The sequence below is a fragment of the Callospermophilus lateralis genome, unplaced genomic scaffold (genome assembly GCF_048772815.1).
Source record: "Callospermophilus lateralis isolate mCalLat2 unplaced genomic scaffold, mCalLat2.hap1 Scaffold_101, whole genome shotgun sequence".
NCBI classification, from domain to species: Eukaryota; Metazoa; Chordata; class Mammalia; order Rodentia; family Sciuridae; genus Callospermophilus; species Callospermophilus lateralis.
Window position 1 is genome coordinate 2,962,595 of NW_027510272.1, and position 12,644 is coordinate 2,975,238.

At 40.1% G+C, this 12,644-nt stretch overlaps 1 pseudogene; it reads right to left on the reverse strand.

The window, feature by feature from the left end:
* Positions 1 to 12,245: 12,245 nt before the first annotated feature.
* Positions 12,246 to 12,644, reverse strand: part of LOC143639944 (CD44 antigen-like) — a 75,082-nt pseudogene continuing 74,683 nt past the window's right edge.

Here is a 12,644-nt window from a genome sequence, read left to right on the forward strand (position 1 = left end):
CCACGACACCAAGCCAATTGACAGTTCCTTTGGAAAAATTGCATCATTGGTGATACCATCAGCAAATATATGCCAGCATTACCACAATTTGCTGCACTAAACATAGTTACATAGTCTAGGCAAGTTCTGTAAGCAGTTCAAAGTGGAGGAATCTATCAATCTGTCCGTCTCCTCCCAAAGTCCGTTGCCTCCCAAAGTAAGTTGACTCCTTGATTGAGCATACTTGTTGAGTTATATTCATTGGGATGAAGATAGGAATTCTGGCAATGATGCTAAGAAGACATTATCCTGAAAAGAATTATTAAATATAATGAAAAGGAAAGGTGAAAGTAAACAAACAGATCTGTTAACCTACTTAAAAAACAATCCTTAACAGCTGTTTACCTGATTTAAATTAGTAAACAAGCAGATCTGTTAACCACCTTTAAAAAGAATCCTTAACAGCTGTTTACTTAATTTAAATTAAGCCATTTAAATCACGTGAATAAAAAATAAATAATTCGGATCCATTTTCTCATGAGCGCTCCTCATATATGAAATATGGACATACGCACACACAGACATATAACACAAAACACAAATGTGCAAACAAACGTACAACACATAAGATAATAATAAAGGCCTTGTAGCTTTACCTAGGTGAAATCTCCATTGCAATGTTTAAAAACTCTATAGTCAAAAAAATAAAACTGATCAGAAAAACATTAACCTAGGTTTGTATGAGCTCAAAAAATAAAAATAGAGCCTTATGATGTGGAAAAATGCAATAATATAGATATTGAAAAAAGCATCCTGGTTAATCACAGTCGCAGATGTAAGAATGGCCAAACTGGAGTTCTGGATATCAGCTGTTATGGATTTGAGTCAAATCATCTTCTTTTTGATCTGTAGAAATCGTTTTAGTTAGTCTTTCTGGAATCTAAATCGGTTGCTGTTCTCCTGTGGAAAAACAAACAGAACCCCGACTCCAGAAAATCACTGGGTCAGGATCTTTTCATTGTCCTGTTAGAATATCTTTCCAAAGTACTTTAGGCTTATGAACATTTTTTGGATACATATGTCTTTCCGTAGCACTAAATCCTGATGAATCCAAATTTAAAAAGTTTAGAGTAAAAAGGGTTATTTTAAGTTTATCTTTGGGGGATATATACCCCTTTCCAATTTCTAAGATTAACTAAGCTTTGAATGATGCAATCTTTCTTTCATCATGAAGGCATCTTAACCACCTTCAATTTAACCTTTTAAAGTCTTACAATTATCATCTATACTGTACTTTTAAATGTACTTTTTCACCACTTACAGCTTCACTCTTTTAAACGAGGCTTAGATTCTGTTTAAATCGCTTTCATATTAGTTTACATGGCTGCCCTTCAACCAAAGGCCTTTTTTACTCCATTAAGAAGCTTTGTCTCAATCTGCCATGTACAAATACCTTTTTTTTTCCTTTCTCAAGCTTTTAAAGTAAGTCTAGTTTCCTCAAAATCTTTTTAAATGGCATTTTACAACTTTTTACTTTACCACACAGAGATTATCTCATCTAGAAACATTTCTTTTTTTTAACCTTTATATTAAAATATATTTTCACATCTTGAATCTTTTTATATCTCTTTTTTAACCGTTAACCCTTTTTATAAATTCACATTCTGAAATAACCCTTATAAAATTTCTGATTTAGACAAATTACTCCACTTTAATAGATGAAATACTTTCATGTTTTGTTTTTATGGTACTATAATTCTATAATTAAAACCCAACTGAAACTTCTTATACTCTTTGTATATAAATTACACCTGATAGAATCTTAACACTTAGTAACCTTGTTTTAGCAAAGACACAAACCAAAGCAATATTAAACTTTTTTCCATTCACCAATTTATGAAAACACACATAATGTTTAAATATATTACCTTATGGAACTTAATAAGTAAAGAGCACTTGATTTTATATTTAGTGGTTAACACTTTAGCTTTGTAAATTAATCAGATGTCTGTAAAAACCAAGATCTTAGACAAATGTAGTAAACAGAATTAGCCATCTCTTTCTTGTTGAAGAAAAATCTTTCTACAGGATACCATGATGGTCCCATTGATATGTTTAACAACTTCTCATTAAAAAGCCATGGGCTGCATTTTTGTATTGTATCAACATATGCCCTAGCTGTTCTTGGTCTTATTGGGGTGCCTTTTTTCTCTAACAATTTCTCTTCCTTGGAGACGAACAACTTCAAACCTTGAGTCAACCATTTTCCCCAGTTTGCCTGAGAAAGTTCTAGGAACAGGCAACTTGAAATAAAAACAAAATAAATTAGAACAAGAACATATTGTTTTTTGAAATGCTCACCCATTCTTTTGCTGTCCTTCAGGGGCGAGTAATTTCACTTACCCCCAAGCTTCAGGCGTTCCGCGTACGAGCCACCAGATGCCGCAGTCTCTGGCTGGGCACAAATCACAAGTCTCCACACAGCTTGTAGATTCAAACAGCAATTCTTTATTCCCAAAACTCACACCGGCCGTCTACAAACACGTTCTGGGGGAATCCAGGTTCTCTGCCCAAATCCACCACTCCACTGGGCTTCTGTCTCCCAAAATATACTGTCTGACCCTAAGCACTCAAGAGGAACTCAGCAGCAGGATATGCCCTATTCCAAAAGAGGAACACCCTAATCTCCTATTATACTAAACCGCCATATTCTAAAGGGGAAACACCCTACTCTCCTATTATGCTAAACTGCCCTATTCTAAAGGGGGAACACCCTAAACACGGATCCTGCCCTGGTCCTTGAGCAAGGTCACCTTTCAGAAGTCCTTCCACTAGACAGCATGGGAGTAAGCTGGCAAGGAATTTGTCATACCTACTTGGCTGATGGCTCCCAGCATCGATGGCTCCCAGCAGTGTATGTGGGATAGGAGGTGGAGATGTTCATGTGAGAGGCTGGAATGTTGGTAGAATGGCAGTTATAATTGTAGAAGTAAATGAGCTCACTCAGACAAATCATGAAGGCTGGAAGAAAGAACTGGGCTGAGGAAAGGCTCCAGGGGAGCTCTGTGGCCATGAAGATGAGCAGAGGGATGTGAGTCAGGATGTGTAGCATGCGGAGACATAAGGAGGAGAGTCAGAACAGAGCAGGTGTCCTGGAGTGGCTGCCAGTACCACATGATATAGAGAGAGTAAAAAATGTCCCTGTTGCAAAATGATCATTGGATTCATCAATTTTAAGGCCATTATTGGCCTTTCTCAGAGCAGGGTCAGCAAAACCAATGGCTTCTGTCACCATGTTGGTATAGATTCAGAAGTGGGTGGAGAGAAAATAAAAATAATTTTTTAAAAAAAATTAATTTTATTGGTGCATTATAATTGTACATAAAAGTGGGATGCATTATGTCATATTTGTACATGTGCATGTAACCTACAGTTCAACTGCCCTCCCCCCAAATCTGAGCCTTAGTGACGGATCCTTGTCTCTTCTGACTGAGCAAGGGATACCCACCCTCTACTCCAGGGAAGCTCCTTGGTCATGATGAAGTTGTGTTATTGAATGCCTTCTCTTGCTCTGATGCTTGGCCACACGAAGCCCAGAATTCCTTCATGGAGAAGTCAGTCTCAGCCTGGCCAAAGTGCCCTCTCACTGAGACGGGAGCTTGAGCTGGCTCTACCAACAGGAAACAGGACATTCAGAAATGAAGCAAGTCTTTTCCTCACTGGAAAAGTCCCTTGGGGAGTCCTTAGTTCCCAGAGTTGCATGTACTCATAGAGACCAATGTCATGAGAAAGGCCATTTCTGTGGAATGTGCCCAACCTAGCAGAACCATCCAGAACTCCCTTGGCCGAGTCTATTCCCAGCAGCTGCCTTACCCATCATAATGTGTGTCAGCCACACATTATGTTTGCTTTCTCCCCAATAGTTCCAGGCAGAGATTGAGAGGAAACTTTTGAGACCTTTTTGATTGGGGGAGTTCATCCACAGCTATGCCAGGATCTTCTCAAAATGACGGCCCTCAATGGTTTTTAGCAACTTCATGTCGCCCTCACAGTCTTAAGGGTCTGCTACTTTTTATTAATATTAAAGTATCAATTGATCACCATATTAATAATAATAACATAGTTATTAATTGTCTTAAGTTGGGATTCCTAGAAGCATAGTCTGAGGCAGGATTCCAGTTCAAATAATTTTTTTGCGAGTATATTTTTTAGGAAGACTTGTGAAGGTATGGGGAATCCGTGCATGGAATGAAGAACATTGAGCAAGCAATCAGCTTTAGAAGAAGTCTGTGCATTTCTTCTCTCAAGGAAACAAAGCTTTTCTCTGGGCACCATTATCAGTCAGACATGGGCTACGAATGGGAGGGAACAGCTGTTAGTGATTAACTGTCAACACAGCAGTTAAGGGAGGAGCGCTCCAGCCTGGAAAGGGGACCCAGGCGGAGCACCAATGGCATCTCCTGATGCTTCATCCCCTACGTGCCTTCCACGTGGCAGGCTCACTCTCATGTACCTCAGTCATTTGGTTATGACCGCAACTCTGTAAGGTAGATGCTATCACTTTCCCTATTTTATTCATAAGGAAATTGAGACTCAAAGGGGGAAATGTGCACACCTAGAAAGAAGCTGGCTCAGAAGTCTTTCTAGATTCAATGCTTCCCGGGATTTGTTCTGTTTCCCCAAACAACTTGGTGAGTATAGTGCCGATGCTACCCATTCCTTATAGTGTATGGACCTCTGTGCCGAGTGCAACCCACTTTGGTGTCTAATTTGAAGTCCAGTTACACATGACTTCAGGACACTCAAGGAGGACTGGTCTTGCTGGTCATGTCATAGGGTCATATATCACCTATACAATTGCCTTCCGGAATCATGAAACCCAGGGTTGGTAAAGACGTTGTCTCAAAGGAACCTGGAGTCTCTCGGTGCACCTGTAACAGTTGCCTCCACTAATTCAAGCAAATAGTTCTCTTCCCTAAACCTCTGAAAGTCAATGGGCCAAAGAGTGTCAATCTTGAATGTCAATTCTCATCTACTGAGAGTGAGGAGGATTCTCAGTCACTCTCCAGGATGTCCAGGAAAGAATCAAAATTGATTATCATTGACTGCAAAGGAAGAAGGAAAGAGGAATGATTGACATTTGTCTTACATCTGCCATCTTTCATGGTATCAGGATCGGCTGAGTCGTGCTGTTGGTGAATGATACAGAAATCTCAGTGACGGCGACAAGATAAGTTTATTATCGGCTCACACCATGGTTCCACTGAAGGTCTGTAGATGGTTCCACTCACTGTCGTTGTTCAGAGACGTTATGTGACAAACTAGCCACTCTCTTTTCTTTTAATGCCTCTTATTTTTTTATTAGTATTTATTTTTTATAAGCAAAGAAAAATAATTTGAACTTGCTTATTTAGCCATTTGCATTTTGTGTTTTGTTCTTCCATGTTTTGATTGGTGCATAATAATTGTATATAATGGTGGGATTTGTTGTTAACTATTCATAGAACATATAACATAATTTGTCTAATATCATTCCCCAGTATTTCCCTTTTCCCTCTTCTCCTCCCTCCCTCCGTCCCTTGACTCTATTGTTCTCCCTTCAAATTTCATGAGATATCCCCCTCACTTTTCTTTTCCTTTTTCCTGTCTACCTTCCACATTTGAGAGAAAACATATGACCCTTGACCTCAGAGGAGTTTGGCTTATTTTGCTTAACCTGATGTTCTTGAGTTTCATCCATTTTTCTCCAAATGATATATCATTTTTCTTTATGATTGAATAAAACTCCACTGTGCATATATACCATATTTTCTTTATCCATTCACTCATTGATGGGCACCTGGACTTGTTCCGTAGTTTGTCTATTGTGAACCATGCTACTATAAACATGGGTATGCATGTACCACTATAGTAGAATGAGTTTCATTCTTTAGGATAAATCCTGAGGAGTGGTATGGCTGGATCATATAGTGGTTCCATGACCCATCTTTTGAGGAACCTCCATACTGATTTCCATAGAGGTTGTACTAATTTACAATCCCATCAAGAGTGGAGAAGTGTTCGTTTTTCTCCACATCCTCTCTAGCATTTATTTGTTTGTATTCCTGATGGCTGCCATTGTGATGGGTGTGACATGAAATCTCAGGGTAGTTTTGATTTGCATTTCCCTAATTGCTAATGATGGTGAACATTTTTTCATATATTTGTTGACTATTTGTATTTCTTCTTTTGAAAAGTATCTGTTTATTTCAGTTGCCACCTATTAATTGGGTTAAAGTTTTTTTAGTTTTTATATATTCTAGATATTAATCCTCTGTCAGAAGAGTAGTTAGCAAAGATTTTTTTTCCCATTCTGGAGATTCTCTCTTCACATTCTTAATTGTTTCCTTTGCTGTGCAGAAGCTTTTATATTTTATGCCATTCCATTTATTAACTCTTGACATAATTTCCTAAGCTTTGGGGATCCTATTGAGAGAGTTGTTTCCGGTGCCTGTGTGTTGGAGTATTGACCCTATGTTTTCTTCTAGGAGTTACATAATTTCTTATCTAATTCCTAGGTCTTTGATTTGTTTTGAGTTGATTTTCATGCAGGGTGAGAAATAAGGGTCTAGTCTCATTGTCTACACACAGATAAACAGTTTTTCCAGCTCCATTTGTTAAAAAGGACACTTTCTCCAATGTATGTTTTTGACCCCTTTGTCGAGGACCAGGTGACTATCTCTGTGTGTTTGTCTCTGTGTCTTCTACTCTGTATCATTAGTTTATGTGTCTGTTTTTAGGCCAGCACCATGCAGTTTTTGTTACTATAGCTCTGTAGTATAATTTGAAGTCAGGTAATGTCTCTAGGGTTGCTTTTTTGACCAGTCACTATCTTAAGCAGGCTTTTGTTGCCACACCAGTAGGGAAAGAGCTCTAGGGAGATCCTCACATGGAGGTTAAATGTCACCCCATCTCATAACCTATTGGCCCAAACTAGCCACTTATTCCCATCTGGCTCCAAGAGAGAATGAAATGTCATACCACCATATTTTCAGAACAGGAAGGGGAGGGGAGATCCAGAAACATTTGGTAAACAGCATAAATACATAACCCTGTTCCACTTCTCTGGTCACCTCATATTTGATACACTCTGTTCCCCACATACAAAATGCACTCAGCTCTTTCTGAAGGGAGATACACAAAAGTCTCATCCAGTCATGGCATCAGGTTCAGAATCCAGGATCTCAGTGTGCTGTGCGGAAGTTCCTAGGTATTGTCCAGATATAGATCCCAATGACAGTGGAATCATACAGATGTTCTGCAGGTCTTCCCGTCTGCTCCATCCTAAGCCCACACACTGCCATTTGGAACAGAGATAGCTCAGGCCCTGCAGACACTCCCATCTGGAAATGGACCACTGGAAGACTCACAAGTCACCGTGTTCTTTTCTTTTCAGATGCGGGGAGTTCTCTTTACCCAGTTTGGACTTAAACTCCTGGGCTGAGCCATCCCTTTTCAGAAATCCTGATGGGCAGACATTAGAGGTCCCCTGCACTATAGATAAGGACATTTTCTTGATTAGATCCTGATCTGGCTCCTTGAGAGGGCTTCTCCAGTCCGTTCCCCACCACCCACCCCAGAGCCCTTCATTCTACTTTCTAGAAAGTCATTTTCCACCGTACCAACTTGCTATTGCTCCTTTAGCAACACCCTCTATTTTCTGCTCACCAAAAGTTAGAGTTTAGGGTTTCTTTTAAGTCTTGAACAGGACCGAGGGTATAGCTCTGTGATCGAATTCTTGCCTAATATACTCAAGGTCCTGGGTTTGATCCCTGGAATTGGGTTCGGGGGTGGAAATCTGAACAGTTAAGAATTTCATAAGTAAAGTCTGTGGTTTCCTTGATATTACATCTCTTAAAAATCTCTGCTAGTGATAGTCTAATGCCAGCAGCCTCATATTCCAACAGCCATCGCCTCAGCACTTCAGAAGCAAGCCCCTGTCTCATTACTGTGGGAACTTTGAGCCCAGGCTTATGGCAGAGAACCACATCCTTGCATTTGTTTTTCCTAAGCTATTTTTTAAATGAAAGAATAAACTGGATGCCACATGAATCCATGCAGGGGATTCAGCAATAGAGAGGATGATCAGGCCCTGGAATTGCTTTTGCCCATGAAGCTAAAGTGGTTTTATTGCAAGAAGCATCTATCTTATCTCGGGCTGTTTGAGATTGAGAAGCAGTAGCATCTTCCAGTTCTGTGTTTTTGCACTTGTAGAATCTCCTTTTCCCTCTAGAAGGTAATAGAAACATTGGAGATGAAAACTGTGCCATTAGTCAGTGTCTCTGAGCAACTAAGAAGACAGAGCCGGCCTGGGACCTGTGATGAGCATTCAGCACCAATGAGCAATAAACCTTATCTTCCAGGCCACCGGGAGGCTGCAGTTGTGTGAAGTGCAAACAATTGCCTGGCAAATTTATCTTCTGTGGGGACTTTTCAGCTTAGATGTTTCCTCCCTGGTGCAGCCTCATTTGAAAACAAAATAAAATGCTTCTTTTGTGCCAGTAGCAAATGATGCCTATGAAAATGATATGTGTTTAACTGTCCCTACTGCAAATTGGTGCAACCACTATGGAAAGCAGTATGGAGATTCCTCAGAAAACATGGAATGGAACTACTGTTTGACCCAGCTATCCCACTCCTCGGTTTTTTCCCAAAGGACTTAAAATCAGCATACTACAGTGACGCAGCCACACCAAAGTTTATAGAGCTCAACTCAAAATAGCTAAACTATGGGACCAACCTAAGTGCCCTTTAACAGACGAGTAGATAAAATATATACACAATGGAATATCACTCGGCCTTAAATAAGAATGAAATTATGGCATTTGAAGGTAAATGGATGGAGCTGGAGAATATCATGCTAAGTGAAATAAGCCAATCCTCAAAAACCAAAGGCTGAATATTTTTCTCTGATCTAGTTTCAAATTTTTGTTGCTATCATCTCTTCTTCCTTCCAATCTCTGATTTGTTTTATCCTTTAGTCAGTATCTCTTCATTGTCTTTATTTAGAGGCCTGCTTAAGGGCATGGAGGTGAAAGCAATAGTCAATGGCACAGAGGATATGTTCACCTTCCTCTCTTCAGTGTGGAGTCCAAGAATAGCTATTTTCCTTTAAAAAATGAATACATCACAGAATCTCACTTAGTTTGAAAAATGTAGGCTAAACACCTCCTATGAAAAAAATCAAACTTTCTTCAATAAAAGACTCTTGAGTGTTGGAAACCATGTAGTTTTTCCTTTTAGAAAAAAACACAAGATGAGTGTGAGGCTTCAACCACCTCAGAAACCTTTGACTTTGTGCTTCCATTTTACCCAGAGAGACAACCACAGCTCATCCCTCCCAGCCTCCCATTTCCCTTGAATTAGAGACTTCTGAGTCCATTTCCTTTTGCCTTTTAATGTTAGCCTTTTAATATTTTCCAATAAGTGCTTTCAACCAGGAAGAATACATGTCATGCTTTCCTCATTATTATTGGTCCATCAATAAATATACAAAAACCAGAGGAAGGGTATGCTCTGAAAAATCCAAGTAGCAACAGCAATGATCATTGTACAAACATGAACAATGGGCCAGTCTTTGCTAAATCCACACCGAGGACTTACAACAAAACACACCTAGGACAAAAGCAAATGAACCTGTTATTCTTGTTCTTAAGGATATTTCATTCTTCCAGAGAAGTTGGATATTTCCTCTCTTCTACTGCTCTGCTGTGACATCATTGAGTGAATGTCAACACAAAACTGATTCTTGATGTTATGGGTTTCAATGCAAAACCTTTTGAGAGGTTCTGCTGGAAGAATACAAGTTGACAGGCTAGAACCTGCAAAATGTGGACTTGGAGGTGTCTTTTGCCTCATTTGATTTTTCACCCAGAGCTAATTTAAGGAAAGCCCTTAGGAGACATAAAAGATTGACAATTGCAGGGAAAATTATGCCTTAAGTTCTCGGGTTGCTTTGTGATATAGTTAAATGGTAGCCCCTTACTTTTGTAACAAGGGCCCAGTTTAATGACTTAGTCCAGGCCACCTGGCATGTCATTGGTAAGAATGACATGTGGTCAAATTATGCTTTCAGAGTCATGGCCATTATGTCAAATCATTTCCTACCCCACCTATTTGTTGGAAAATGTCTAGAATGGGCAGGAAATCATCTGTAGCTGTGAGACTTGACTCTCCAATGTGCCCCCAAAAGAATCTGGGGGACAGGTGGAGCCTGGCAGGGCCCTCTTAAAGCTGATCCCAGAGTGGCTTGTTAAAGAGCCTGAGGGAGCCTGTCTGGGTGTGTGGCAGAGCCAAGAAATCCCTTAGAAAAAAGGGGAATTTTTAATACTAGTGGAAATAACAACCCAGAGAAAACTTATGTCCATTTTCTTTCAACTTGAAAAGGAAAATAAAAAAAGAAAACCAGGCATCTGAACATGCAAGTAGCCAAAAACATTCACAGAAGGAGAGAAAGGAGTTTTCATTTTTAAGATTGTAGCCAGAGCGGAGGGAGAAGGTCAGAGCGGGTAGGAAGAGCAACGGTCGGGAAGGAGTGGAAAGTTTGCATCTCTCCTTTAAATACATCCTTCCTGTCAACTCTTTGTACAAACCAGTCCTCATTTTTACGTAGGGAATTTTTTTCCCTCTTCTTCTCCTATTTTTGACTTGAAAAACATTGCCTGTGAAGCACAGCAGTTCAGGCAATGAGCGACTTTTCTGAAAGCTTAAAAAAGGAGAACCCTTACTTGAGAGCATCAACCTTATCGGTTATGAGTAGCCCTTGGAAGTTCCAGGACCAATGGCACATACTGAATGATGAAGAAGTGCCCCAAAGGACTTGCCAAGTTGGAAAAACACAGGACAGAGGATAAAGCCATTATTCTCTTGTTTAGCCATAAACCTGCTTTTCTGGTGACAAGATTCCAGTCGTGGGAAACCCTATAACCTTTTGAGGGATTCCCCAGGAACTTAACTCATCGTAGTCAGAAAATGCATGGAGGGGCAGACAAACAAATATGCCATAAAATAGTGGAATAAGATCTATACCACATATCCCCCCTCACCAACCTATGCCAATCAGTTGGCCACTGACCATACTTTTTCGTTTATAATCATGAGAGGTCAAAAGGGATTATGATATGTTTTTTTGGAAATCACCACTATGAAATGGGACCCCACAAATGGCAGATGATAAAATGGAATATGATTTCTTAAAGCCCTTCAAGGGTACAGAAAAGTGGCCATTAAAACCCAAAAGCGGCTGAAGCTCTTCTGCTCACAATTCTGACTCCAGAATCCAAGACAAAGCTTCTAAACAGCCCCAGAAATCAAACAGTGCTGCCTTCCTTGATCTGTGAGGTTTGGCTGAGGGATCCTGAGTGGGAGTCCAGGGACTCTGTGATGAGTTTAAGGAGGACCATTCTCAGACTATCCCAATGAGCTCTAGAGACCCAGGTGTTGCTGGTTTTAGAGACAGAAAGATCACAGCACAAAGGGTTAAAATGGAAGAAGTACAGATATTTATTATGTATCAGCTGAAACCCTTTTATGCCTCTGACAAAGTAACCTAAAAAAAAAATCATACTGATCAAAGGACCGCCAGGGTTTAATATTTCAAAAACACAGATAAATAGCTTACTACAGATAAATAGCTTCACCCTTTGGGTGTCTCCCAGAAGCATCTGAAAAATTTCCAGGGGGGTCTGTTTGTTAAAAGGGATGTATAACCAGTATACCCCAAACCCCTAACCTCACTTGAGAACAATGCCCAGGGACGGGCTGCCGGAGGGACAATATGGGCCCATTCAGATTTTCTCCCAGGGACCAATCCCTCTTAACCCCTGGGAATGTCCTTAGCTGGTGACTCTTAGCTGGGAGATAGGGTATGGAGAAGGTTGGGAATCAGACACATGTATTTGTGGTCTTTGTTAGAAGCCATCTTTAGCACACCCCTGCAGGGTTGAAGGCCTCTAGCGGGGAACTGGAACTGTCAGATTCTTGTGGATTATTAACTGAGTCCTAATGTCAGAAAGCAATGCTGTTTTTATAAATTTTGGACCTGACTTTTAAAAACAAAACAAAACAAAAAAAAACACAAAAAAAACGCAAAAAAGTAGAAAATTTTATGCTTAAAAAAAAGTCCCCAATAAAACAATCAGTAGCACATTGCATCTGTGAAGTGTCCCAGCTCCCTGTAATGATTATATTTCAAACTGTTTTTTCTTTTCAAGTTAATGGTGTAGATGTTACACCCCGATCTTCATGTCCACATTCTGCAGGTTCTGTGTCTCATCGGCTGTCATAAATTGGTCTGGGGTCTCCGATGACTCCTTGTTCACCAAATGCACCATTTTCTGAGACTTGCTGGCTTCCCCGTTGAGTCCACTTGGCTTTCTGTCATCCATGGTCCCATTGCCATTGTTGATCACCAGCTTTTTCTTCTGCCCACACCTAATCATTTGTAAAACATCGAGAGAAAGGGTAAAATGAGCATGGGTTCCTGGCCTTTTGACTAAGATAAAGTGGAGACAGGGTCAAATGACTCAATCACCATCTTCATGACCATCATCACTGTTCAGTCATGACCATGACCATCATCACAGTTTATAATGACCTAAAAGCACTGAGCTTGATACCTTCTCTAC